Here is a 7,670-nt window from a genome sequence, read left to right on the forward strand (position 1 = left end):
ATATGGTCCAAGCTAAATTAACCCCTTAAGGACTCAGCCCTATTTCACCTTAAGGACCATGCCATTTTTTGTCTGACCAGTGTCACTTTAAGTGCTGATAACTTTAAAACGCTTTTACTTACCCAGGCAATTCTACCATAGTTTTTTCGTCACATATTGTACATGACACTGCTAAAATTGGGTCAAAAAAGTACATTTCTTTGCATAAAAAAATACCAAAATTACCAAAGATTTTGAAAAATTTGCAAATTTCAAAGTTTCAGATTCTCTACTTCTGTAATACATAGTAATACCCCCCAAAATTGTGATGACTTTACATTCCTCATATGTCTACTTCATGTTTGTATCATTTTGGGAATTATATTTAATTTTTTGGGGATGTTACATAGCTTAGAGGTTTAGAAGCAAATTTAGAATAAAAAAAAAAAAAATCAAAATCCCACTTTTTATGGACCAGTTCAGGTCTGAAGTCACTTTGTGAGAATTATGTAATAGAAACTGAAAGGAATCCATGTTCTTTTTTATGTCAAAACCAATTGTGCTTTTTGCTGAAGTTTTGTTTCTCTGTTAGGAACTAACTCTGATTGCTGTGAAACTAACTACTGTAAGGTTTCTATTCTCTATAACCCTGAATCTTATCTTTTTGGCACTACTCCCGGACAATATTCCTAATATGGAAGTTCCGTCTTTGTTTCTCTTTCTCTGACTGTATAATGAAATGTGTTAATATGATAGGTTAAATACATAACTTACGATGATATGCTAATAAAGAGGGTAAAGCCCCCTCTATATAACCTGTGTGCATTAAAAATAAACCTCAGAGTGTTCATTCAGTACATCACTGTTGTGTCTTTTATTACCTACTGAGTGAAGCGCTCTCCTGACGTCAGAAAAGGACTCAAACCAAGCCGATACTAGAAGTTTGGTGCCAGGGGTACCAAGTGGGACGTTGAGATTCCTATCAGTTTGGGGGCTCGTCCGGGATCGAAAAGGTTTTCCTCGTGTTCGGTAAGAAAGGCATCTGTTATTGTCCTCTGGCCGATCCGAGAACCACGTCTCGATCTAGTAAGTAGAACCTACAACTTCTAGTATAATTACTGTATCAGGGATACAGGGAACAGACTCCGGGAGTCTGGGGGAGTGACCCGGGGACTCCGGGAGTCCGCCGTGAGGATCACTCAGAGAAAATATAGTGCGCACTAGATAATATTGTCTCAGGGAGACAAGGATGGAGCTTGGTTTGACTCTTTTAAAGTTGTTTTAAAGTATAAGAATATTAGAGTTGATATAAGGATACTGATGTCCGGGTGGTAAGTGTACGGACTGAAGTTCACTATTTGCATAGAGTTTTAAGGACATTGCATTGTTGTTTTACTGTGTTGCGGAGGTCTGCAATACGCCCCACCCCCGGCTAGGAGCAATCCATTAACCCAGGGATAGGTGAACACAAGTGACAGACCAAAGCAACAAATTACATGTTTGATGAAACTCTCTGATATTTTGTGATCAGACCTGAGTCCTTTGCCTAGTTGACAGGATTAATTTGTCGAATCCTTAACGCTTCAGTACAGCTAGTCCTAGGAAAGTAGCATCATTAAAATATCAGACGGAATGGGGTCACAAGAGTCTAAAACAAATTATCCCAAACCTGAGACGGGAGAAACATGCAAAGTTTATGTTGCACGGTGTAGTCCCATAAAATTCTTCCTAGTTAACCCATGGGTGGATAATTTAGCTGGATGGACTGAGTCCATGCAAGCTGCTAGCCCCTTTTCCCAGGGACGGCGATAATAGCCCGTACTACATGGACATGATAAAGGGTCTTTGTCTGGGAGACAAAGAAGCATGGCCACATTTTGACCATGACCCGTCCTAGGATATGGATTACATGATACAAAGGGGTAGGGAATCCTGCAGAGTAAGTGATGTTATATGTGTAATATTATTATAGAAAAAATAAAATAAAAAATTGTTCAATAATTTTCTTTCCCCAGCAGTGTAATGTGAGAATCCAGCTTTTAACAAGAATTATTATATATGTACAGCATTAACTAAGAACACCTGACATATAAAATGATTTGGGTTTAACAAAATGACTGTATGATTAAAACATGTATATTGTCTTCTTATAAGAGTTGATTAATCACAGAGTGAAGATCAGAAAACATTGGAAAACAGCACAACAACGAGATATACTATTAGCAATTCTGTGTGTGGTGTAGCTATCTGTTTCCAGGAAAGCTGTGTTTGTCTGTGCTGCAAGTTTTGGGATGAAACAAAGACAATTGTGTGATTAGGTTGGAAGACAAATGATTCAGTGGTATGTGAATGGGTGTGGCTCTGAGTTGTAGTGGAGTTGAAAGTGTGAAAGAGCCCTAATGGATGCTTTTAGAAGAGCTGTATATGAATGTGTATGGAGTACGATATCTGTTTTCATATAATATGCGCATTGAGAATTTTATTTTTCTTGGAAGTTTTTGGTTTTTATTGGTGCCAACAGCATTGATAAAGCTGTACATTTTTTTTTATTATTGAAGTCAAAGAAAAGTTTTTATGGGCCTTTTGTGTGTTTATGTCTGTATTGTCAGATCTGTTTGTTTCAATGTTTGAAGTTATGTGTTACATGTTAAGTGTTGTGCTTCACATCAGAGCTCTGTCCTCATGGGCAGCTGGGCATCTAATGACAGAGAGTAGGAGGACCACAGCATCCGACTAAAAGGGGTGGACTTAGATGACTGAGAGTAGGATTCATGGTAGATAGCAGTGCAACCTCAAGTGTGTTAAGTAAAGATTTGTTCATTAAGCTTGACTTACAAGTGTCAGCCAAAAATCTGGGCATAAGAATACACTCAGATCTCATTCCAATCTCTACACCAGTGCCACTGATTCTTGCAAACATACAGAACCACCCAGAACTTAACAACATTAACCCTGCATTATGGTCTTCACATGAATATGACACAGGATTCATAGATTGCACACCTTACACAGCTACTGTAAAACCAGGTGTCATCTCAGTGTTCCAGAAACAATACCTACTGCCAAAAGAGAAACTCGATGGACTTAGGCCAATGATAAAATAATTCCTACAAAAAGGGAATCCTGGAAGAGGTGATTTCACCCTACAGCACGCCTGTAAATCCAGTGAAAAAGGCAGATGGTGCTACCCGCTTTGTACAGGATTTAAGGGCCATCAACAACATCATTGTGCCTAATAGCCCCTATTGTACCTGACATCACTCAATTACTATCTGCCATTCCAGCAGACGCTGTTTGGTTCAGTGTGATAGATCTGAAAAATGCATTCTTTTCTGTCCCAGTTGACAAGAAGACCAGACTAATTTTTGCTTTTTCCTTTGACAGACGTCAACTGACCTGGGGCAGACCCCAGGGATATGCTGATTCACCTGTAGTATACAGCATAGTCCTCCAAGCCACGTTAAAACCATGGCACCCCCCCCCCCAAGGTTCCATGTTGTTGCAATACGTGGATGATTTACTGTTGTGCAGTATGTCAGTGGAGGCCAACATTGAGGATGGTATAACACTGTTACAATGGTTGTTTGAATGTGGACACAAAGTGTCATTAGGGAAAATGCAATGGTGTAAACAGCAAGTCGAATACTTGGGGTTTGTCCTCACAAAGGGGGAAAGGAGGATCAGTCCAGGGAGAGTTCAGTCTGTAGCGGGCCTGGTCACCCCGCTCTCCAAGAAGGAAATGCTATCCTTCCTTGGAATGATAAACTACTGCAGACAATGGATCCCAGACTGTTCCTACTATGACAATATCTTGAGGCAACACTACAGGACAAACCTGATTTAATAAATTGGTCTTCAGAAATGTACAATGCATTTGATTATCTGAAATGTTCATTAATGTCAAATCCAGGATTGGGCCTCCCTGACTACAAACTGCCCTTCCACATGTTTGCACGACAAAATTGTAAAACCATGGCGGGTGTACTGACACAAGAACACGGAGGCAAGTTGCGTCCTTGTGTATTTTTCTCAAAGGTAATGCCCACCCCTGTTCAAGGGATGCCGGCATGTCTGTGTTCTCTTGCAGCCTGTGCTATGATGGTAGAGTTGGCAACTCCTTTCACAATGTGACGTTACACCATTTTTGCACACTACACATGATGTTGTGGGCCTACTCAAGGGTATCCACACTCAACACAGCAGGCAGCTGAGCTCATTGCACTCACTAGAGCATGTATTCTACATACTGATAAACCTGTCACCATTTATACTGATAGTAGATACGCACATGGGGTAGTGTGGGACCGTGGTATGATTAGGCAGAGGAGAGGATTCACGGCAGCAGATGGTAAGGATCATGTCTCACAGGGCAATGCGCTGGCAGATAAGGTGGCGAAACGAGTGGCCAAATGCAACCCCACAGGTCCGTGTAACCATTGGGAGATGCCATGTCCGGCACATCCAACCCCTGAGATGTCGCAAATGCTTACTAATCTTCAGTGGTATGCCACTGAACAGGAACAGCAAGACTGGTGTTATCCAGTATTGCAGAAAAATCCTAAGACAGGATTAGTCTGCAAAGAGGGGGTAGGATATAACAGCATTGAGATACTCATGGGAAGGCCTTTCCCCACCCGCCCGACAATAGTGCAGGAAGGAGACCTTGATTTTATAAGGGAAGAATGTCACCAAATTGATGCAGGTTCTTAATAAAACTGAGGAAAAAGTTGCTTGTAAGTCTCCCTCTCTTCCACAGGAACCCACCCACCCATACAGGGTGGGGGATGAGGTAGTGATCAAAACACTGAAGAAAGGAAAATCCCAAGGTGACTTCGCATATGGCCCACCCACTACCGTGGTTGCAGTAACCAGAACAGCCATGCTGACTGAACAGTCTCCAACTTGGATCCACGCCACCCGAGTGAAGCTTGTGAGAACAAGAGAGGAGGCAGGAACGGAGGCAGACAGCCTTGGCCTTGAAGAAGGACCAGAGGTACTAACGGGGGCAGACAGCCCTGACCTCCAACAAGGCCCAGAGGTACTAACGGGGGCAGACAGCCCTGACCTCCAACATGATGAGCTCCTCACTCTTTTCTGGAAAATGGTTGAATTTACTGACTAAGATTGCTTCAATAATCTTGTTGATTTTACCAATTAGTAGTATGGGAGAAGTAGCCGCAACTAGCAAGGGCGGCGTCATCACCTTTTGGTATAATTCATCTAACACTCACGTAGCTACCTACACCTTTTGTCTTTGTGATATATTGAAAACATGTTCATATTATAACTACTGTTCCAACAACTATGTAGAAGGACAGGCCTATATATGTGTAACAGACTCATACTGGGGAAAAGGTTGTGCATACTGGGGATCAGTGGGATGGAATACAGGGACTGAATGGGGATATAAACCAGAAAGTGCCCTCAAAAGGAGGGATAAAGATTCTAAGTCCCTTTTGACTAGAATGACACTCCTTGAGAGAGGGACGTGTTATGTGGACACCTCCTCATTGAATTATTGCAAAAAAAGGTCAGCGGAAATGAAAATTGTATTGACAATAGAAAACCCTGGTAAATATGATGAAGGAGATTATGTATTGGGATGGTACTTCCATAAAATGTGGGGAGCTGCGACTTCCCGGGTAACACAAATGTTCAGACTTAGAGATATGTAGAAGTCTAAGGAATACCAACCCATCACAGGTGTCCCCAAAAACCCACTAGTCCCACATATAGTTTCTTTAAAAAACCTAAGGGCCATATCTGATCCCACATATGAGGATACTGTGGCCATGGGGACGGGTTTTTCTGATGTTAATTTGTGGCTGGAGTGGATGAAGTATAGTGCAGCCTCTGTGAATAAAAGTAACTGTTACATATGCGGTGCTGCCAAGCCACACCTAGGTACCGTACCCCTAGTGTTACCTCTGCCAAGCCACACCTAGGTACCGTACCCCTAGTGTTACCAGAAAGTGTTGAAGAATGTTTTTTTGACTCTTTTTGTTAATATGTCTTATAACCACAGTGCATGTACAGAATGGAAATCAAAATACCCTCTGTTGTTAAAAAATCTTCGCCCTGGGGCAGGAATGCAGGTATATCCAGGTACACTACACATGTACAAAGGGAGTACACATGGGAGGAATGTACAGAATTTCACCAAAGGTTATTGTCACAAATACAGCAATCTGAACATATCCCTCACTCAGAACCAAGTATACTCCATAGGAGATGTGTACTGGATCTGTGGAGATGGAAAAATAAGATCCAGACTGGACGGTGCCTGGAAATTTGAATGTGCGCTTGCCAAAGTTATAATGAACATGCACATTTTTACTGAATCAGATATTATAGAAAAAGGGGTGCTAAAGATCAACAAAAGAAGCAGCCCCCTTTCAAGTTTTGATCCCCATGTGTATATAGATGCAATAGGTGTTCCAAGAGGGGTCCCAGATGAGTTCAAAGCTAGAGATCAAGTAGCCGCCGGATTTGAATCAATATTTCCCATCATTACTGTGAATAAAAATGTGGATTGGATAAATGACATATACTACAATCAGCAAAGGTTTGTAAACTATACTAGAGATGCATTTCAACGGGTAGCAGAAGAACTACAAGCAGACTCAATCATGACATTCCAGAATCCAACCTCCTGCTGCACATACATACCAAATAATACTGGCCCCACTGGTAAGGTCACAATAGCTATAAAAAAAGCTTGAAGATCTGTCAATAGAACTGAAAAAGAACTCAGGTATAAATAATCCCTGGGATCAATACTTTGGGTGGTTCACAAGTTGGAAACAAGGTCTCATGAAACTAGGGATTGTCATACTAATAGTAATTGTAGTAATAGGTGTAGTAGCATTATGTGTTATTCCTTGTGTGAGATGAATGCTAGAAAAAGGGCTCTCTAATATGTCACTATATCGGACTACTCTACCCCAGGAGGATAGAAGCCCAGATGGGTATAAGAATTACCTAATATCATATAGAGAGAGAAAGGACAAGAAAGGAAAGAACCATGTAGTGTGATTCACTAAAGGTTCTTAAGAGGGGATTTGAAAGGAATCCATGTTCTTTTTTATGTCAAAACCAATTGGGCTTTTTGCTGAAGTTTTGTTTCTCTGTTAGGAACTAACTCTGATTGCTGTGAAACTAACTACTGTAAGGTTTCTATTCTCTATAACCCTGAATCTTATCTTTTTGGCACTACTCCCGGACAATATTCCTAATATGGAAGTTCCGTCTTTGTTTCTCTTTCTCTGACTGTAGAATGAAATGTGTTAATATGATAGGTTAAATACATAACTTACGATGATATGCTAATAAAGAGGGTAAAGCCCCCTCTATATAACCTGTGTGCATTAAAAATAAACCTCAGAGTGTTCATTCAGTACATCACTGTTGTGTCTTTTATTACCTACTGAGTGAAGCGCTCTCCTGACGTCAGAAAAGGACTCAAACCAAGCCGATACTAGAAGTTTGGTGCCAGGGGTACCAAGTGGGACGTTGAGATTCAGGAACCATCCAAAAATGACCCCATTTTAGAAACTACACCCCTCAAGGTATTTCAGACTGATTTTACAAACTTTGTTAACCCTTTAGGTTTTCCACAAGACTTCATGGCAAATGGACATAAAATTATTTTTGGGAAAATTTTCCAATATAATCCATTTTTTCCAGGAACA

The 7,670-nt window shown here is 41.0% G+C and overlaps 1 long non-coding RNA gene across 2 annotated transcripts; it reads left to right on the forward strand.

Moving 5' to 3' along the window:
• The first annotated feature begins 743 nt into the window (after positions 1 to 743).
• On the forward strand, positions 744 to 7,378 carry LOC122935056. 2 transcript variants are annotated; one of them, XR_006388773.1, is made up of 3 exons: positions 744 to 1,065; positions 4,736 to 5,883; positions 5,925 to 7,378. It is a non-coding gene; the product is annotated as an uncharacterized LOC122935056 (long non-coding RNA). The 2 variants fall into 2 exon arrangements; XR_006388772.1 differs by lacking the exon at positions 744 to 1,065 and having other exon boundaries at positions 4,309 to 5,883.
• The last annotated feature ends 292 nt before the right edge of the window (positions 7,379 to 7,670 follow it).

The sequence above is a fragment of the Bufo gargarizans genome, chromosome 4, assembly GCF_014858855.1.
Source record: "Bufo gargarizans isolate SCDJY-AF-19 chromosome 4, ASM1485885v1, whole genome shotgun sequence".
NCBI lineage: Eukaryota > Metazoa > Chordata > Amphibia > Anura > Bufonidae > Bufo > Bufo gargarizans.